General features: G+C 39.2%; 1 protein-coding gene across 2 annotated transcripts in view; it reads left to right on the top strand.

Annotated features, from left to right (window-relative positions):
• The first annotated feature begins 2,769 nt into the window (after nt 1-2,769).
• Nucleotides 2,770-21,384, top strand: part of GLIPR1 (GLI pathogenesis related 1) — a 41,571-nt gene continuing 22,956 nt past the window's right edge. Inside the window, exon 1 of one of the 2 annotated variants that reach the window (XM_059186365.1) lies at nt 2,770-2,904. The gene's annotated coding sequence lies outside the window, so the exon portion shown is untranslated. The remainder of the gene's footprint in view (nt 2,905-21,384) is intronic. The other variant, XM_059186366.1, reaches the window with a different exon arrangement.

Below are 21,384 nucleotides of genomic sequence, written 5' to 3' on the forward strand. Positions count from 1 at the left end.
GGGACAAAACCTAGATGCAAAAAAGTTGTAAAAGTTTTATGAAGAAAAATCTTCAAAAAAAGAAATTTTAGGTATGGTCAGAACAGATGAAAATTAAAATGAATTTTAAAATGTAGCACATCAGAATAATAAATCACATGAAATGACTCCATGTATTCTAGAATACCAAAAGAAAAACGCCATTAAGGTTTTTATTAAAAGTTTTAATGCTGTCTAAAAAACCAGAGGAAAGGCAGTTGACTGATGACTGATAGTAAGTTTAGAATAACTGCACACACAAAAAAGAGGGCCTAAGAGAGTAAGTAGTTTTATCTTTAAAATATCTGGTTGCACCAGAACATGAAATAAAATAATAAAAACTAAACTTGAGGGTATTTAGTAAGTCATTAAAGGCTTGGGGAAAGTGACCTTTATTTGCCTTTGTTTATAGGTTTGAAAGAGAACAATGAAATACGTTGGAAATTTAACCATATTAGATCAGTTTTGCTGGATGCATTCACAGGAAGGAAAAAAAAAAAGGACAAATAAAACTTTTCCTATAAAATGTTTCTGTTCTTAAAAAAAAAAAAAAGACTAAAGCCCTGTGTCATGACAAATCTATATTGGTGATCCACTCAAGTATATATTGACTATTATGTAAACTAAGAAAACACTTGTATAAAAAATCTGCTTTCTTTCTGTTCAAAAAACAAAGTTTTCTTAGATTAATTGATCTGCTGTTAAGGAGAGAATATATGGTTTTCTCTTTGCCTGCCCAGAGAAACCAGTTTCTGTATTTTGTTTTATCCGTAATCCTATTTAAGCAGTGCTTTAAAACTTAAATTTTAGCAATTGTCAACAAGATTTAAATTATAAATGAGATCTCTTAGACTCATAAGCCTTTTCCTTGGTATGCTAATTACTCAAAAAGTACTGCTAAACCAGTGATAAACCTTGGGTTACATATGGGTAGATGCTATAACTATTATAGAAATTCTATGCATTTCCTAAAGTTTTAACCTTTTGATAAGGTCATCACGTGATATTGTAATTATTAAAATGTTATGTGTCACAGAAGTAACCTGATTTTCTTGCGAGTTAAACTGTAAAACCATATCTATTCTGAATTTTTGTCATTTATAATTATTTTAATTCTCTTATAAAATAAATTCTGCCTTAAAGAAAATTCATATGGGAGACTTCCAGGACAAATATCTTTGATATCTTGAAATCCTGAAACTGAAATGAATAAAAATTTCCAGAACTAACTAAAACTACATTCAAACTAAACCAGAATTAGTAACATTGGACCTCAATCCCCAGTGAATGAAGAACTATTGCCCAAAGGAACCCCCTGACTGGAACCCAAACTCTGATAAAAGTAAGGAGAGTCTACGTTTCTACTGCCAGGCTCTGCTGGGAGACCTCCATGCGACTGCAAGGACACCCATAAATTTATCTAAAGTTAGTACGGTAACTCAAGATAAGGATGAGTCTCCAGGGGCTTTTCTAAAAAGGCTTATGGAAACCTATAAAATGTATAGTCCAATGGACCCTGAGGTGCCCGAAAATCAGAGGGCAATAAATCTTGCCTTTGCCGGTCGGTCAGCCCCAGATATAAAGAGAAAACTTCAGAAAATTGAAGGATTTGAAGGGAAGAATTTGACTGAGTTAGTGAGAATATCAGAAAAGGTGTTTAAAAACAGAGATACACAAGAAGATGAAAAATAGACTAGAAAAATGGTTCAAGTTTTGGCATTATATGAGGCGGGGAGGAAACAAAGGAAAAGAGGTCAATGACCAGGAGAAAGGCAGGTAGAAGAGGTCAATGGAAAGAAAAGCCTAAGTACAAAGAAAGCTGGTGGGAAGCCTTAACTTCAGATCAGTGTGCTTACTGCAAAAACCAGGACACTGGGCCAAGGAGTGTCCCAAAAAAAGATGGCAATGCTGGCCACCAGAGACTGAAGGGGCCATGGTTCAGAGCCCCTCCCCGAACCTCGGGTATAAAAATGGAGGTGGAGGGGAAATCAACTGATTTTTTGATGGATACGGGAGCCCAATTTTCATCATTGCTAGAGCCTATGGGAAAACTATCTGAGGAGGAAGACTGGGTACAAGGGGCAAATGGCATAAAGAGACATAAATAAATAACAAAAAGGACTTTAAATTTGGCCCACGGCTGTTCGCGGCTGGCAGTACTCCCTCCCCTGGGAAGCAAAGAAAGGGAACTCCATAGAACACACCTTTGCTTCCTGTCAAAAGGCCGAAACTGGGGAATACCGACCCATTCAAGACTTGCAGGAAGTTAACAAATGGATTGAAGATATCCACCCAATGGTGCCTAACTCCTATACCCTACTCTCCCTCCTGAGCCCCAAGAGAACCATATATACTGTCTTAGATGTCAAGAATACAAGAGAGTCTCAGCCCCTCTTTGCTTTTGAGTGGTCCAACCCACAGAAAGTGTTCCAAGGCCAGCTCAGCTGGACAAGAACAAATGCCCGAGTGACAGAGTATCAGGCCCTCCTCCTCAACGAACCGAAAGTGACTTTCTGGTCCCTGGCAGTGCTAAATCACGTTGCTGCCAGAGGAGCTGACTGACCACAGTACTTGCTAATAGTCGCTGAGGACTATGAGTCACGCTTGCAGGGGACAAGCCACTTATTTAGACTTTGATCTCCAAGAAGGAGTGTGTTCACTGAGTCCAGGAAACAGGTAACGAACCAACTGATACCCCACCCCACCCACACAACTGCGGGGAGGTCCTAACCCAGGTCACAGGAATAAGGCCAGATCTCAGAGACACTCCCTCCCGGACTCTGTTCACAGACGGGGCGGATGAAAGAGGTGTGCGGGTGCTGTGATGGTTTCTCCTGAGCAGGAACTCTGAAAAGCGGCCCTGCCGCACATCTATAGGAACAACAGGTATGTCTTTGCTACTCTCCATATACATGGGGCTATTTATAAGAAAGGGGCCTATTAATAGCAGAAGGAAAAGAAATTAAAAACAAAAAATACTGGCTCTCCTTCAGACTATTTGGGACCGGAAAGAGGTGGCCATTATGCATTGCCCAGGACACCAAAAGTGGACTGATCTGGTTTTAAAAGAAAACCAATTAGCAGATCAAAGGGCAAAGCAAACAACCAGGAAAATAGCTCAAGAACTGGTTACACTCCTGGCTCCAGCCCTACCAGAAAAACCAGATTGTTCAGAGGAAGATTTAAAATATTTACAAAAATGGACTAAATTGGGGTGCCTGGGTGGCTCAGTGGGTTAAGCTGTTTCCTTTGGCTCAGTCATGATCTCAGGGTCCTGGGATTGAGTCATGCATTGGGCTCTCTGCTTGGCAGGGAGCCTGCTTCCCTTTCTCTCTCTATGTCTGCCTCTCTGTCTACTTGTGGTCTCTCTCTGTCAAATAAATAAATAAAATCTTTAAAAAAAAAAAAAAAAGAGGCTATAGGTCAAACCTCTATTTAAAAAAAAAAGAAATGGACTAAATTAAACTATAAAGGGGACTGAGCTAAGACCAGGACAAAAAAGTTAATTCTTCCTCGCAGACTAAAAAAAAAAAAAAAATAGTAAACTGAATACATCAGGGCACTCATTTAGGGACACACAAACTTAAGGAACTCACTGGCAAGCAATTTCAGGTATCTAAATTAGGGCGTATGGCTCAGGATATAGTTGATAGAGGTGCTCAATGTCAGGCAGTAGAAGCGGGAAAAGTAGGATGGAAAAAAAAAAGAAGTAAAAACCAGGAGTTTATTGGGAAGTGGATTTTACAAAAATAAAATTTAAAATGTAAGTTTTTATAGATACTTTTTCAGACTGAGTAAAAACTTTTTCTGCCAAACATAAAATAGCAGGAATAGTAGCCAAAAACTACTAAAAAATAATTCCTAGGTTTGGGCTGCCTCTCGTGATTGGGTCAAACAATGGCCCTGCAATTGTGAGTTCAGTCTCACGGGCATTGGCCAAGGCCATGGGCACTAATTGAAAACTACATTGTGCCTACCGGCCCCAGAGTTCCAGAGAAGTAGAGAAAATGAACAGGACTCATAAAAAAAACCTTGACAAAGATAATTCTGAAAACTGGCGGTGGATGGGTAGATCTCCTTCCCTTGGTCCTCCTTAGGGCACGATGTACACCCTACTTACACAAGGTTACCCCATTTAAAATAATGTTCGGGAGACCCCCTCCACTCTGCCCACGACTACAAGAGGTTGCCCTAGTGGAAATGACTAATCAGTCTGTATTCCAGTCACTGCAGGCATTACAGTCTGTCTTGAAAAGAGCCCACACAGGGATCTGAACTGCCTACACTGAGATGGAAACGGAGGTAAAACTACAGCCTTACCAACCCAAAGACTTGGTTTGGATACACCGCCACCGAGTGAAAAACTTAAAGTCTCACTGGAAGGGATTGTTTACTGTCATCCTATAGAGGACCCGAGGGATTCCAACATCTTACTGCAGGAATAAAACGGACAAAACCTGCGGTTCCCATCCTAATTCTAGCACTAACTGATTCTTTAAAAAGTCAAAGAATTGACTAATCTCCAAAGAAAAGAGGGGATGTTGGGGTCGATTCCACATTAAAACATGTTAACCCCCTAGGGCCTGCCTGGGCCTACTTAGCCATAGTGACTCCATGTTGCCTAGGTAGATATTTTGCTGTTTAATAATGCCTCAACAGTTATTGATATCAGTTCCAAGTAACTGTTGCTAAAACACATACCTAAAACAAGGCCATTTTATTGTCTAATAAATGCCTCAGCAGTTACTAGTATTGGTTCCAGGTAACCATTACTAAAACATACAGGTAGGAGACATCCAATCAGCCAAAGCCACATATGTAGATGTCTGCGAATGTGCCCAATAAAAACTAGCCTGTAAGACTAAGGGGCATTGCTCTCTTGGGAGGTGGCCCTGGCCAGTCAGTCTGACTTCTAATGCTTGGCATAAAATAAAGCTTTACATTACTTTCACTTTGTCTCAGCCTCATTTCCCTGGACAGTCAGTCTAACGTCTAATGCTTGGCATAGAATAAGGCTTTGCGTAACTTTGTCTCAGTCTCGTTCCTTTGATAACGAACCCAACAGCTATCAGAACAAACTTGCTTTTTCATGTGTGTGATTTTATTTTGTTTTGTCTCTGCTGACTTCAATCTTAGCTATCGTATGAACTCAGACACTGTCCATTGGTAGGGTTCCCATTTGGTTTTTGATCTGGCTTCCAATCTCTCAATCCTTTCTGCTGGGTTAGCCTCTCCTAAGCTCTTAGCCCTCCTTACAGTAGGTAGCCCAATGGAAACCTGGCTGAACCTACCTATATTGGGTTAATAAAAATGGTAACTCCCTAGCAAGACTGGTTATGAAAAAAAAAAGAGGAAACAAAAATTATCAACATCAGAAATAAAACAAGGAACACTACTAGAGATCCTGGAGGAGAAATTAGAAGAATAATAAATGAAACTAACAAATACCTTTTTGTCAATAGATTAAATGATTTAGTTGGAATGAGCAAATTCTTGAATGAGTCCACCTTCAAAACCAACGTGAGAATAAAGAAAAAATCTAAGTAGCCTCCCATTAAAAAAAATAATAATTAAAAAAAGATAACTATGAAAGGTCCAAGACTGTATGTTGCTTGCAAACTAACAAGTTAGTCAAACACAGTTTCAAGGATACTAGAGAAAATACAGGACTTCTGGGTCAGAGACGAAGGACAGTATTTTATAGCAATGGTAATGAATTAAAGATTTTTAAAAACATTTTTTCTCTTTTTTCCTTTTATTTATTTGAGATAGAGTGAGAGAGAGAGAGAGAGCACAGGCAGAGAGAGAAGCAAGCTCTCTGCTGAGCAGGGAGCCCAACCTGGGGCTTGATCCCAGGACTCCGAGCTGAGCTGAAGGCAGACATTCAACTGACTGAGCCACCCAAGCACTCCCCAAAACATTTTTGTTTCTTAAATTATATTTATATTTAAGAAAGCAAACAGTCTTTTATGGCCTGTAATAAAAATACAGTTGCCCATGGAACCACAACTGGCATAACATACTAAAGATGTTTTAGCAGAGAAACTGCCAAAAGAAAACAAAGGGGGAAAAAAAAGAACTAGAACGTTGAAAGGAAACAGCAACATCTTGTTGAAACCACCACTTCCTTTGAGTTGATCAAGTTCAAAACCATTTCCTTCTCCCAAGTGAGAAATTTATTAGGCTAAAAGTGTGGAGCTACTTGAATAATATAGATGTTAACTGGGTAAGTCTCGATGTTATGATTATATTGGCTACATTATCTCTTTGACCGTTTATATCCCGTATTCCTACCTGGAAACACTTGGGTTATGTTCAGATACCTAACGAGGTACTCACGTTCAGATACATGACAAGCTTATCTCATGAATGATTAAATCTAGCAGCATCTTACATTATGCAAATACTTCATAAACACAAGGCTTCTGATTACTTAATATAATTTGAGGTTGGGATTCTGAATTAGAGGGTATATTGACTTACGGTTTGCATCCCCTCCAGATTCATATGTTGAAGCCCTAACCCTCAGTGTGATGGTATTAGGAGACAGGGTCTTTAGGGAGTAATTAAGTCTAGATGAGGTTGTGAAGGTGGAGCCCCTATGAAGGGATTAGTGTCCTTATAAGAAGAGGAAGACGGGGCGCCTGGGTGGCTCAGTGGGTTAAAACCTTTGCCTTCAGCTCAGGTCATGATCCCAGGGTCCTGGGATGGAGCCCCACATTGGGCTTTCTGCTCAGCATGGAGCCTGCTTCCCCCTCTCTCTCTACTTGTGATCTGTCTCTCTGTCAAATAAATAAATAAAATCTTAAAAAAAAAAAAAAAAAAGAAGAAGAAGAAGAAGAGGAAGAAGCCAGATTTCTCTCTTTCTCTCATTTTCTCTACTATGTGATGACAGAGTGAGAAGGCAGCCCTCTACAAGCCAGAAAGAAGCCTCTGACAACCAACTGAATCTGCCTGCCCACAGATGTGGGATGTCTCAGTCTCCAGAACTGTGAGAAATAGAGGTCTGTTGTATAAGCCACCCAGTCTGTATTTTGTTGTAAAACTTGAAAGGACTAAGGCAGAAGCAAAGATGGTAAGAGGTAATGTAATGAAGACAAACTGCTTCTGTGTCATAATTTAGTGGAAAAGGAGAACAGGTGTGTAAAGGGAAAAAGAGAACACAAAGGAAAGGAGAGTCAGAAAATGCAACAGAGAATGAGAAACATTTGAGTTGAGCCTTATGGGATGAGTAGGAGTTGGACAAAGAAAGAAGTAAGAAAATGAGACTTGTGTCAAAAGGAACAGAATCACTGATTCAGAGAAGAACTTGGCATTTTGTGCCTGCCGAGAAGCTTAAGGAAGCTGAATTACAGGAGACCAGTTCCTCAGGGTGGGTCAGTGGCTTAAGGATTGCAAAAGGCTTGGATACACCACTGCTCAAAATAAAAAATGTATCTCATTTAAAATGCTGAGGAACAAAACAAAACAAACAAACAAAAAAAAACCATGGTGATGATGACCATCAACATAGTTTTTCTACTTTCTATAATTCTACTTAGTAAAAATTAAACCAACACACATTCTTTGATCAAGGATTGGCTGACCAAGCTCACAGAGAGATTCCAAAATAAGAATTTGGAAGACACTGGTGTGAACATGCTTGTGATTCCTGATCATTGGTATCTAGGCTAGATAGAAAAGGAACAAGCAGGCCAGAGTCAAGGGAGAGGATGAATGAAGGAATAAGATGAGAAACTTTTGAGTCACCAAAAGCACAGGCAGCTGATTTAGTAACAGGGACTGGGAGGTGGGAGGCAGAAGATTGTAGGAATTTAGAGGTAGAGTAATGCCAGTTAGAGTTTGGAAGTGCAGCAACCCTAGTTGATAATCCATGTGAATGATTTCTTAAAATCATTTAAGTTGAATGGGCTAAAAAGTTTGTGCAGGATGTTAGATATCTAAATAGAGACAACAGTTATAGGCTATGGCCCAAGTCCTTGAGGACTTTAGGGGAGGTCTGAGGAGGATGAGGGTAAGAATGGAATTCAGTGCAAATGGATGTCATGTACTCACGAAGTCTTACTGAAGAAAGCTTGTGCAACAATGGAAGCAGCAGTAGAAACCTGGGAGAATTTTGGTCCTGACATCCTAAGATACAGAGAATGAGAATGAATAAGTGCCTTCAACCTATGTTCTTTGCCAGAGAAAAGTTGTCATTATGGCAAAGAGAAATCACGTGGTGGTTCTCAAATGGCCATAACCCAGAAATACTGGGGAGAGCTGATTTAAAACAATGACAAATTGTGGTGATGTGAACTGTCAAATGCACAGGATATGGATAGGAGTCATTGGTATAAAGAAGAGAGATGAGGGGTGTCTGGGTGGCTCAGTCAGTTAAGAGTCTGCCTTCAGCTCAGGTCATAATCCCAGGGTCCTGGGATCAAGTCCCACATGGGGCTCCCCACACAGGGGGGAACCTGATTCTCCCTCTTCCTTTGCCCCACCCCCTCCATGTATGCTCTGCCTTTCTTTCTCTCTCTCTCAAATAAATAAATAAAATCTTTAATAAAAAATATGATAAGCTTCTTTCATTTGCTGTAAACTCGAGGAAATTACTTAACACTTAATTTCCTCATCAAATATTTAGCTATATAGTACACACTTTCCAGGATACTAATGAGGGTGAACATTAACTGAGAACATGGTGGGCCATACTATAATGGAAAGTATAAGATCATGGATCTCTGTCTTGTGAAAGCACCAGGATGAACTGGCAGAAGAGCGCCACCCTCTTGGTGTAAGCGGAATAGTCCAGATAGGCTTATTTGTCTTTTCAGTGAGGGGCAGGGTAAAAGCAAAATGGCGGAAGGTGAAGGCTTGTTGCTATGGTAACTACATACCAGCTCTCAGCCTCTCCACAAGAGAGTTCCTCTTCCTGCACACAATGTGCAGTTGGTATCAAGCTCTTTGCTGAGCTACTGTGAGGCTGGTAGTGTAACCGTGGTAGCACGAAAAACAGGCTCTGAGGTTGCCATGAAGGCACTTGAGGGAGGGCACAATAAGAACTTCTCTCTTGCTACCTTCAAATCAGAACAGCATCGCTCCACAGAGAAACAGAAAAAGGAGGATCAGGCAGATTTTATGCTAAAACTGAGTTAAGTCATATTTGGACTCTTACCAAACTAAGAAATGCAACCAGAGGATGTGATGCTTCAGTAAATGTTTTCCTCTGAAACAGATCAAGCTAGGGGAAGTTTTTAGAAATGTGTATACATAATTCTTGTGTATATATATATATATATATATATATATATATAGGAAGACAAGTGTGGCAATGTTTAAGAGTTCAGAAATATATGTTACTCAAGTCTCATGCTAACATCATCTTTGAGTTCTTTTTTTTAAAAGTGACTACTCTCTTTGAGATTGAGCAGAATTGATCCCACTGCTTATAAATTTCATTTGGATGCCATCTCTCTTGTTAAGTGGAAGGCAAAATTTAGAAGTTCCAAGTGACTTCCTTTTTGAAAAAAACTGTTCCTTGAGGTCTGTGTGGCTGAAGTGATAAACTAAAACTCAGCATGCAAAAGGATAGAAAAGAAGTACTTAATATGTATGTCAACCAAATGCTCTCCTTGATGGGACTTCAATCAGACTCCTCCAAAGTCCTGTTCTTGACTGGGCCTCAACGTTGTCCGCCACTCCCATCCTTGCCAGACCTGTATAGCCCAACTTTATCAACAATCCTATCAGCTGAGAGTATCAGGGAGCAAGAATTTCCATCCCTGCAAGGTCTTTCCGGCTGGATTAAGAATCAGAGTGACATGAGACATACAGGAGAAAATAAAATTTAATAATGTATGTACAGGGAATCCATGTAGACTAGGAAATTCCAAAGGCAGTCAAGCAAAACGAGGTATATATTAAGAAGGGAATAGAGGTCTAGGACTTCGGAGGAAAGGAATGTACTTCACAGGGGGGTGATAAGAAGAGCAGATGTTTGGTAATTAGATGCTTCCCCTGACATATAGATAGTTCACTCAGATAAAACTTATCTCTGCTAATAATCCCTGTTCTGGGAAAGACCCCCAGTTTAGATTATTCTATCTAGTTAAGGGAGGGGCAAAAATTTCTCTTGAGTTCACAGGGTCTTGCTTACCTTCAGCTCAAAATAATCTTCAACTTCAAAATAATCTCTGCATAAGCCTCCAGAGGGGCCCATCTTGAGATAGCCTTTCCTTGGCCCCTGTAAGAGAAAATCTCCCTCACCCTTGATATATGACTATCTTTAATATCTAATCAAATTCCTCATGATATCCAATCAGTCTGGCCTGCTCTTTATAATTTTCCATTCCCCAACCCCTTCCTCAACTCTTGTTTTCTTGGCTGTAAATCCTGAGTTGTCTTTACTGCATTCAGAATTGAGCCCAGTTCTATCCTGGGGACTCTTTACCCCTATTGCAATAGTTTCTAAATAAAATCTATGTTTACTGCTTCAGCTGGTGTCTAGCTCAGGTTCTTTAAGACAATATGTATAACCAGGTTCATATTTATACATTATTCCAACATTTAGGATAATATATGAGCTCAATATCCACATGATGGTGTTGGAAGTATAAACTAATACAAGTTCTGAGAGGGTAATTGGACACTATATATTTGGAATCTTACAAACATCCATACTTTGTTACCCAGTCATTCAATTTTAAGGAATCAATCCTACTAAACTTGGAATAGGCTTTATATATAATATAATCATAGCAGCATCATATATGAAGAAGATAAAGAAAAACTGAAGACAATCTAAATATCCGACAATAATTTGTTACCTAAAGTATAATGCATTAATTTGAGGAAACATTGTACAGCCCTCAAAATGTTAATGAAAACTTAAAATAGCCAAAAACATACTTATAAAATGAAGATAAGTAGAGAAAAATTAGCAAGATACAAAATTGCATAAAATCATGTCCTCATTTAACAAATAAATCTCTGCATGTCTATTATATATGTATATATTAAAAACACATGTATGTCTATGAAACGTTGAAAAGTGCACCAGAATGTTAAAAAATGGAATCTTTTAGTAGGATTTTTCCCCCCTCCTCAAAAAGTTGGGATTCTTAGTTGCAAACAAGTCATTCTGGCAAAATTAAGCAGAAAAGGCCCTTATTAAAAGAAATTAGCTGACCAGGTGACTGAGGGCGCTGGAAACACAGACTACAGTCTACCCTTCTTAGAGCAATGCCCAGGTCTGGCCAATAAGAAAACCATCACTTCTGTTGCTGTCAAGCACCAGAAGGATTTTTCTACAACTGCTGGCAACCAGCAACTCTAGAAAGCTTCCACCTTTTAAACTGCAACCCCCAGACGCTGTACATACCTGTTGCCACTCATCAGGTAATGGAAACAGTGTGGGGGCTATTTCTTCATGTTTCTCATTTCCAAATCAAAGTCTTGGAGGGTTTTGAGCAAAGGAGTGATATAACTGACTTCTATTATGGAAGGGATGCTTCTGGCTGCTGGCAGGAGAATATAGAGTAGGGACAGGGAAGGAAGTGAGGAGTCTACTTAGGAAGGTAACGCAATAATCCAGGTTGGAGGTGAAGATAGGTTGATTGAAAAGGGAGTGGGGAGAAGTGGGTGGATTCCAGATATATTTCAATCAGATTTGCTAATGGATTACATGAAATGTGTGAAACAAAAATCAAGGGAGACTCCAATATTTGGGCCTGAGAATTTGGAAGACTGGGTCATATTATACTAAAAATGAGTAAGGAATAGGCAAGGCTAGGTAGAGATAGGTAGGGGGCTATGGGATCAGGCTCACAAAAATGTGGAGGTGTAAGGAAACCAGAGATAAGGGAACAAACCAGACCCCTGCCCTAGACATGTGGGGAGAGTTGTCCTTTTTATGATAGTCATCTGTGACCAACAAAGAATGACCAGACCCTAAAAAAAAAAAGAAGTAATCTATTAAAGATGTTATCACCAGTCCAGTCCTTACTCAAGCCAAGACATCACAAGCATGATATGACCAAAATCTCCCTAGTCAGCTCTAAATAAAAGACTGACAATGGAGGTCCTCATTGGCAACCCTGTCCAGACCCTTTTCACTCCAGAGAGCTTTTTCTGTATCCTTGTTTAATAAACTTCTAACCCTTTGCTCACTCTTCTTTGTCTGTGAGATTCATTCTTCAACTCCATGAGACAAGAACCTAACTCTTCTGCTTTAAAAAGGGAAGGATGGTATATGGAGATGACAAGTAGAAGCTGAATACATGACAGGAGCTCAACAAATATAGAAATAAAGAAAATATTTTGCATAGTGGCTAAGATGGTGGATTGGGATTTCCTGTTGGGTCTAAGTACAGCTCTGGGCATACCTTGCCTTCTTTGGTCAAAATCCTATTTTCATGAAGACTAAGGAGTCTCCCAGAGGGAACTCTGGCTGAGTTTGAACCAAAAGAAAGTTCTTTAACCTTGACAGTAAGAAAAGATTCTGAACAGCATGGGGACTATCTCTTGGATTTACCTCTTAATCTATATCCCATAAGAACACAGAGAGGAGGTGTAAATAAAAACTAAAAAGGACCTGGACATGGAACCTTGCTTTAAGACCCATCCTTATGGCCTGGCTCCTTTATGGAATAGTGACCCCACAAGAAAAATGACCCAAAAAGTAGCATTGTGCCTAGAAAAGTAGCATAGACTATTGGTGGAAATGGATTTATTCACCAACTAATGGAAAACAAATCCTTGGACACCCTCTTATGGATGGTTTTGCAAGGCTTTGTGGTCCTATGTTAGTCAGTGAGAGCAAGAAACAGTGGAGTGTACATTACTATCCTAACTTGATGTGGTTGGCTCTGCTTGGGGAAGAAAACTCTGGTTAGAGTATGTATTTTTTCTAATAAAGAGTTGAAAATGAAGGGATTCAGAACAAATCTCCCCAAAATATGCCACTTTGAAATGTGGACTATTTTGAACTGAAAGCAATAAAGACCCTGTGGGCTCAGGGGAATCATTCCCCCTCCCTAACTGCCTAGAAGAATCTAAACTAGGAGTCTTTATTAGAATAAAGTTATTATTAAAGGGGCACCCAGCTGGCTCGGTCTGTAGAGCATGCAACTCTTGACCTCAAGGTTGTAAGTTCCAGCCCCAAGTTGGGTATAGAGATTATTTAAAAATAGAATCCTTTAAGGAAGAGGGGTAAGATGTAGAGGAGCAAGAGACCAAAATATCATCAGGTCCCAGGAGTTCAGCTAGATAGTTATCAAATCATCCTAAACACCTACAAACTCAACAAGAGATCAAAGAGAAGAGGAGCAACTCTAGGAACAGAAAATAGACCACTTTGCAGAAGGTAGGACTTGCGAAAAGGTGAATCCGCGGCAACATATGGGAAGATAGACCGCAGGCTGGGGCGGGGGGAGGGAGGTTTCTGTCAAGTGAGAGAGCAGTGGAGCACAAAATCAGAACTTTGATAAGTCTGCTCCACTGACGGACATCACTCCAGAGGCAAAGTAGGGGGTGAAGCCCTCCCAGGGACAGTATGGTTTCAGATCCCTCAGGGTCACAGAAAGACCAGGGAAAACAAAAACTAAAAGAATTTGTAAACATCAATCAGCCCTACATAAAATATTAAAAGGGGTCCTGTAAGCAAAGAGAGAGCCTATAAGTGCCATAGACCAAAAAGGAACAGAGACAATATACAATAACGGTCTCCTTACAGGCAATACAGTGAAACTAAATTCACATCTTTCAATAGTCATCCTGAATGTAAATGGGATAAATGCCCCAATCAAAAGACAGGGGGTATCAGATTAGATTAAAAATAATAATAATAATAATAATAATAATAATAAAGACCAGAGCAGAAATCAATAACATAGAAACCAAAAGACCAGTAGAAAAAAAATCAATGAAACTAAGAGCTGGTTCTTTGAAAGAATTAATAAGATTGATAAGCCCCTGGCCAGACTTATCCAGAAGAAAAGAGAAAGGATCCAAATTAATAACATCATGAATGAAAAAGGAGAGATCATAACCAATACCAAAGAAATACAAACAATTATAAGAACATATTATGAGCAACAATACGCCAGCAAATTTGACAATCTGAAAGAAATGGATACATTCCTAGAGACATATAAACTACCAAAACTGAACCAGTAAGAAATAGAAAACCTGAACAGACCCATAACCAGTAAAGAGATTGAAGCAGTCATCAAAAATCTCCCAGAAAACAAGAGCCCAGGGCCAGACAACTTTCCAGAGGAACGCTACCAAACATTTAAAGAAGAATTAAGACCTATTCTCCTGAATCTGTTCCAAAAAATAGAAATGGAAGGAAAACTTCCAAACTCATTTTATGAGGCCGGCATTACCTTGATCCCAAAACCAGACAAGGACCTCATCAAAAAGGAGAATTAGAGACCAATACCCTTGATGAACGCAGATGCAAAAATTCTCACCAAAATACTAGCCAATAGGACCCAACAGTATATTAAAAGGATTATTCACCACAACCAAGTGGGATTTATTTCTGGGTCACAAGGTTGGTTCAACATCTGCAAATCAATCAATGCAATACAAAATATTAATAAAAGAAAGAACAAGAACTATATGATACTCTCAATAGATGTTGAAAAAAACATTTGACAAAGTACAGCATCCTTTTTTTTTTTTTAAGATTTTATTTATTTATTTATTTGACAGAGAGAGAGATCACAAGTAGGCAGAGAGGCAGGCAGAGAAAGAGAAAGGGAAGCAGGCTCCCTGCTGAGCAGAGAGCCCAATGTGGGGCTTGATCCCAGGACCCTGAGATCGTGACCTGAGCCGAAGGCAGCGGCTTAACCCACTGAGCCACCCAGGTGCCCCATACAGCATCCTTTTTTGATCAAAACTCCTCACAGTGTAGAGATAGAGGGTACATACCTCAATATCATCAAAACCATCTATGAAAAACCCACAGTGAATATCCTTCTCAATGGGGAAAAGACTGAGAGCTTTTCCCTAAGGTCAGGAACACAGCAGGGATGTCCACTATCTCCACTGCTATCCAACATAGTACTAGAAGTCCTAGCCTCAGTAATTAGACAACAAAAAATAAAAATTAAAAGCATTGGAATTAGCAAGGAAGAAGTCAAACTCTCACTCTTTGCATATGATATGATATTTTATGTGGAAAACCCAAAAGACTCCACTCCAAATCTGCTAGAACTCATACAGGAATTCAGTGGAGTGTCAGGATATAAAATCAATGCACAGAAATCACTTGCATTTCTATACACCAAAAGCAAGACAGAAGAACTAGAAATTAAGGAGTCGATCCCATTTACAATTGCTCCAAAATGATAAGATACCTAGGAATAAACCTAACCAAAGAGGCAAAGAATCTGTACTCAGAAAACTATAAAGGACTCATGAAAGAAATTGAGGAAGACACAAAGAAATGGAAAAATAGTCCGTGCTTATGGATTGGAAGAACAAATATTGTGGAAATGTCTATGCTACCTAAAGCAATCTACACATTTAATGCAATCCCTATCAAAATACCATCAATTGGGGATGCCTGGGTGGCTCAGTGGGTTAAAGCCTCTGCCTTCAGCTTAGGTCATGATCCCAGAGTCCTGGGATCAAGCCCCAGCAGGGAGCCTGTTTCCCCAACTCTCACTCTGCCTGCCTTTCTGCGTACTTGCAATCTCTGTCTGTCAAATAAACAAATAAAATCTTAAAAAAAAAAAAACATCAATTTTTTTTTTCAACAAAAGGGAACAAATAATCTTAAAATTTATATGGAACCAGAAAAGATCCCAAATATCCAGAGGAAGTTGAAAAAAGAAAACCAAAGTTGGTGGCATCACAATTCCAGACTTCAAGCTCTATTACAAACCTATAATCACCCAGATAGCATGGTACTGGCACAAAAACAAACACATAGATTGATGGAACAGAATAGAGAGCCCAGAAATGGACCGTCAACTCTATGGCCAACTAATCTTTGACAATGCAGAAAAGAATGTCCAGTGGAAAAAAGACAGTCTCTTCACAAATGATGTTGGGAAAATTGGACAGCCACATGCAGAAGAATGAAACTGGACCATTTCCTTACACCACACACAAAAGTAGACTCAAAATGGATGAAAGACCTCAGTGTGAGATAGAAATCCATCAAAATTTTTGAGGAGAACACAGGCAGCAACCTCTTCAACCTCAGCCACAGCAACTTCTTCCTAAAAACATCATCAAAGGCAAGGGAAGCTAGGGCAAAAATGAACTATTGGGACTTCATCAAAATAAAAAGCTTTGCAGGGCATAGGAAACAGTCAACAAAACCAAAAGACAACTGACAGAATGGGAGAAGATATTTGCAAATGACATATCAGATAAAGGGCTAGAATCCAAAATCTATAAAGAACTTACCAAACTCAATACCCAAAGAGCAAATAATCCAATCAAGAAATGGGCAGAAGACATGAACAGACATTTATGCCATCCAAATGGCCAACAGACATATAAAAATGTGCTCCACATCACTTGGCATTAGGGAAATACAAATCAAAACCACACCAGTCAAAATGGCTAAAATTAATGAGTCTGGAAAGGACAGATGTTGGCCAGGATAAGGAGGAACCCTCCTACACTGTTGTTGGGAATGCAAGCCAGTGCAGCCACTCTGGAAAACAGTATGGAGGTTCCTCAAAAATTTGAAAATAGAGCTACCCTATGACCCAGCAATTGCACTACTGGGTATTTACCACAAGGATACAAATGTAGTGATCTGAAGGGACACAAGCACCTGAATGTTTGTAGCAGCAACGTCCACAATAGCCACACTATGAAAAGAACCTACATGTCCATCAACAGATGAATGGATAAAGAAGATGTGATATATATGTATATATATACACATATATATGTAATGCAGCCATCAAGAGAAACGAAATCTTTCTGTTTGCAATGATGTGGACAGAACTATAGGGTATTATGCTAAATAAAATGAGTCAATCAGAGAAAGATAATTATCATATGATCTCTCTGATATGAAGAATTTGAGAGGCAGGGCAAGGGTCATAGGGGTTAGGGAGGGAAAAAAATGAGACAAGCTGGGATCAGGAGGGAGACAAACCATAAGAGGCTCATAATCTCACGAAACAAACTGAGGGTTGCTGGGGGTAAGGAGGTAGGGATAGGGTTGTTGGGTTATGGACATTGGGGAGGGTATGTGCTATGGTGAGTGCTGTGAAATGTGTAAGCCTAATGATTCACAGACCTGTACCCCTGGGGCAAATAATACATTATATGTTAACAACAACAACAACAACAACAACAAAATTAACAACGTTAAAAAGAATGATAATAATAAAATAAAATCATTTAAAAAAAGAAGAAGAGGGGCACCTATGTGGCTCAGTGGGTTAAAGCCTCTGCCTTCAGCTCAGGTCATGATTTCAAGGTCCTGGGATCCAGCCCCAGATGGGCTCTCTGCTCAGCAGGGAGCCTGCTTCCTTCTCTCTCTCCCTGCCTCGCTGCCTATTTGTGATTTCTGTCAAATAAATAAATAAAATCTTTGAAAAAAAAATAAAGAAGAAGAAGAAGAAAAATTATTACCAGAGATAAATTTTATCTGAGTGACTCATGTGTATGGCAGGACAAACATCTAGTTATCAAACAGCTCCTAATCTTATGGCCCTGAAAATTGCCTTCCTCTTCTTTGAAGCCATTAACTTTTACCCTATTCTTTAGTTCAGGATGACACATATACCTCATTTTACCTCTTGGTCTTTGAACCCCTATGTACGTTCTGGTTCCCATACACATGAATTTAAATTTTATTTTCTCCTGTTACTCCATCTCCTGTTAGTTTAATTCTTACACCAGCCAGAGGAACTTTTAAAGAATAGAGGAAAATTTTTCCTCTCCAACAAAAGGAAAGTAGTAGGAATACAAAAGACTGGATTATTTCTTCCTTAGGTCAAAATAATTGAAAAGATACCACATGACAGAATCCTTAGTAATGAAGGGGAGCAAAATTTGCCACCCCAAATTACATCTCTTTGGGATAAGGATTATCTTGAGCTGGTTATATTTAAGAAATTGCAGAATAGGAAAGCTCTGAAAACTGAGTAGATATTACCCTTTTGTAGGAAACATTTACATTTGCAAGGAAAATCTCCATTTGTCAGCCTCTCCCCTTTTCTGTGCCCCCCTACCCCGCATAAGAAGAGAGGGATGCTATCTTTCTAGAATTTATAGAAACTCTTATAAATGGAGAAAGCAATGATTTAAATCAGCGTAAGGACCATACATACCCTTGTTTACGGTGCTTTTCCTGATAACCTCCTGTAACAGCCTTTCCCCTCCCTCCAACAAATTCTTTCTGTATTTAAGGCAGTGGCTTGGGCCATTTCAGGAAGTTACTCAGTTTTTATGGGTATCTTTCATGCATACAGGAGGTACACATGTTATTAAACTTGTGCTTATTTTCCAGTGCTAATCTGTCTTTTTATTATAGAAGGTGGCTCAGCCAAGAATCTAGAAGGGTACTAGGGAAATAATTTTTCTTCCTCCACAGTTACAAGAAAAGATTCAAGATAGTTACAGTTATGCTTGAATACACAAATATAATTAACCTCATCCTGAGAACTACATATAACCCCAAGCTCCCAGTTATCCAAATTAGACAAGACATGAACCTTTATAAAGTTACTAGTCTTAACAAGGCAATTGTTTTTTGAAAGCATATCTTCAATTGTTGAGTAGAGAAAAGAAATATATTTAAAAAGAGAGAAAAGAAATGTATAATGCAGCTGAAGACCTCAAAACATAAAAACCAGAAAAGTATTTCAGTTTAACAAATGAAACTGTCAGTATTTCTGCTTTGTATATTATCTTAGAAGAAATGAATTTATTCATTAGTAGGAGCATGTCTCTAGTCCAATGTGTTTATGTGAGAAGGACCTTTGAATAAAAACTGACATTTGCCTACCATTTTCCATTTGATCTCCAAAGATGCTTAAAAACTAATTATAAAATATCATTATGGGTAATTGAGTCCATCCATTTCTAAAATTAAGAAAATAAATAATTTACATTATTCAAATGAATATCAAATGCAGTGGCATAAAAAAATCAAGACATAAGGAATTTATTAAGAAACAAATCTAACACCATTCTGAATAATATGCATCAAAATCCATTGTCAATCTATCACAATGATTTTTATATTGTCAAGATATTTTTTTTCTAATAATTAACTTATTTAAAAGTAATTCCATAAAGTATGAAAATGTTCTAGGGTTTTTTTTTTTTTTTTGTACCTGTGGGACACACATATGCATACCTATGTTATTAAAGGGAAGAAATAATAATAGTTAATAGAAGTAGTATTTATGTGTCTTGCATGAACTGAACTTCTTATTTTATAAATAATTTCTTTTTTAAAGATAGGGAAACTAAGGACCAGAGAAGTAGAAGGCTCAGTTCTACAGCCAGTACATAGGACCACCTTTGAACCTAGACAGTCTAAAGAACCTGTTGCTCTTGGACAGCTGGGTGGCTCAGTCAGTTAAGTGTCTGTCTTCAGGTCAGGTCAGGATCCCAGGGTCCTGGGATTAAGTCCCAAGAATCGAGAATGGAGTTTCTTGCTCAGCAGGGAGTCTGCTTCTCCCTCTTCCTGCCCTTCTCTCTCTCTGACAAATAAATAAATTAAAGGAGAAAAAACTCCAAACAGGATTTGCAGTCAGGCAGACCCGATGTTGCCATCTCAGTAGTGCCATGCTCTTGGTCCAGGTGTTTAAGTTCTTCAAAAAAAAAGTCTTAAGATTGGGATGTGTAAGATAAGGATAATAATGTATCTCCCGCAGCTACTGTGCAAGCGCAGTGAGAGAACGGATATGAACCAGCTCAGCCTGGTGGTTGCCGTCCCTGCTGCCACGTGGCCTAACTCACGTGGTTTCAAAGGTCAGGTTCTTTCCTAAATGTGTGTAACCTCATGCCGTGGGACCCAGGCTAGGCAAAGACTTGTTTCCTCATCCCAGCTTCCATTTTTGATGTTATGCTACTATGAAAGCAAGTCCTAGACAAATTCTGCTAAGTGTCTAAACATTCGTGAGCAAGCAGTTACAAAAACAGTTCCGCTCCAACCATTCACTCGTATGCGAGGCTCGCCCAACACCCCTTCTCAAGTCGGGGATCCCCTCTTCAGGTGAGGACTGACACCAGGGACTCTGTTAGAGAGTGTGCTTGGCTATCTCTCTTAAACCTCCTTCATGCCATGGCAGGGGGATATGTTCCATCTTCCCACACACCATCCACTTTGAACAGCATTCAAGTTGCCAATGGAAACTGTTAACATCCTTACCCTAATTAACAAGCTCTCTGGTGTCCGTTTTCCTAACTGTATGTGAAGTGCTCCAAGCACCTCTGGAGTGTGGATTCCTGAGTAGAGTTCTTCAGTGCTGACTAATGGCTCCTAGGATAAGGATTAGAGTTAACTTGGACCCACAAGCATCCAGACCACTGGCTTGTACCAAGTTATTATTGTGTGAGGTATTACCACACAGACAATACAACCGTGTCCTGTTGGTGTTAGGTTGATAAACGTTACAGTCCTTCCCCCTTTCTGGACCCTTTCCTTCCATCCGTCCCCACCCACCCGCATCCTCAATGTAGAAGGTGACTAGCGCCTCTTTGAAACAAAACATCTACAGAATCTATTAGGGATATAGTCTACATCACTTCTCCCCAAGAAATAAGAAAGTCCATTGTGGATCTAAAAAAAAGGGGGGGGGGGTCTAGAACAACACAGCAAGGGTAAGATTTTTCCCGTAATGCATACAACTATCTCCAGCTATTGGAACTGTTGTTTTTTGTATTATTTTTTTAGAAGGTTCTTAAGTAAAACATGCAGAGATAGAGAGCCCTACCTCATCATTCATCCACAAGCCCTTTAGTCTTTTACCAGTGCACGGTTTGATCAGCAGTGCATATGTGTTAATTTGTGTGTAATTAGAAAGATCCCACGGTTCTCCAAAATAAAAATGTCTTAGTTTTTTTTTTTCCTGACTAAAAAAGATATATGCTCACTGTGAAAAAATGTCCATAATACAGAAAAGAATAAGGAAAGTTAAAAAAAAATCTAAACTGCCACTATTCAGAGATAAACACTGAAAACAAATCTTTCTTAACACACATACATACTTTTCAAGGAGAGCGTGGCAACGACCCAGGGTCAAGAGAGGACAGACTCAGTAAAGTTGTAAGCCTTCCTGAAAAGAAATGGAGGCGCGTATTTGCAACCTAGCTGAAAGTTCCTGTTCTGAGTAAATTACTTCTGTGGGCTTTTGTTGTGGAAATGTTTTTGTTGTGGAAATTAGG

The sequence above is a fragment of the Mustela lutreola genome, chromosome 8, assembly GCF_030435805.1.
Source record: "Mustela lutreola isolate mMusLut2 chromosome 8, mMusLut2.pri, whole genome shotgun sequence".
In the NCBI taxonomy this organism is placed as follows: domain Eukaryota; kingdom Metazoa; phylum Chordata; class Mammalia; order Carnivora; family Mustelidae; genus Mustela; species Mustela lutreola.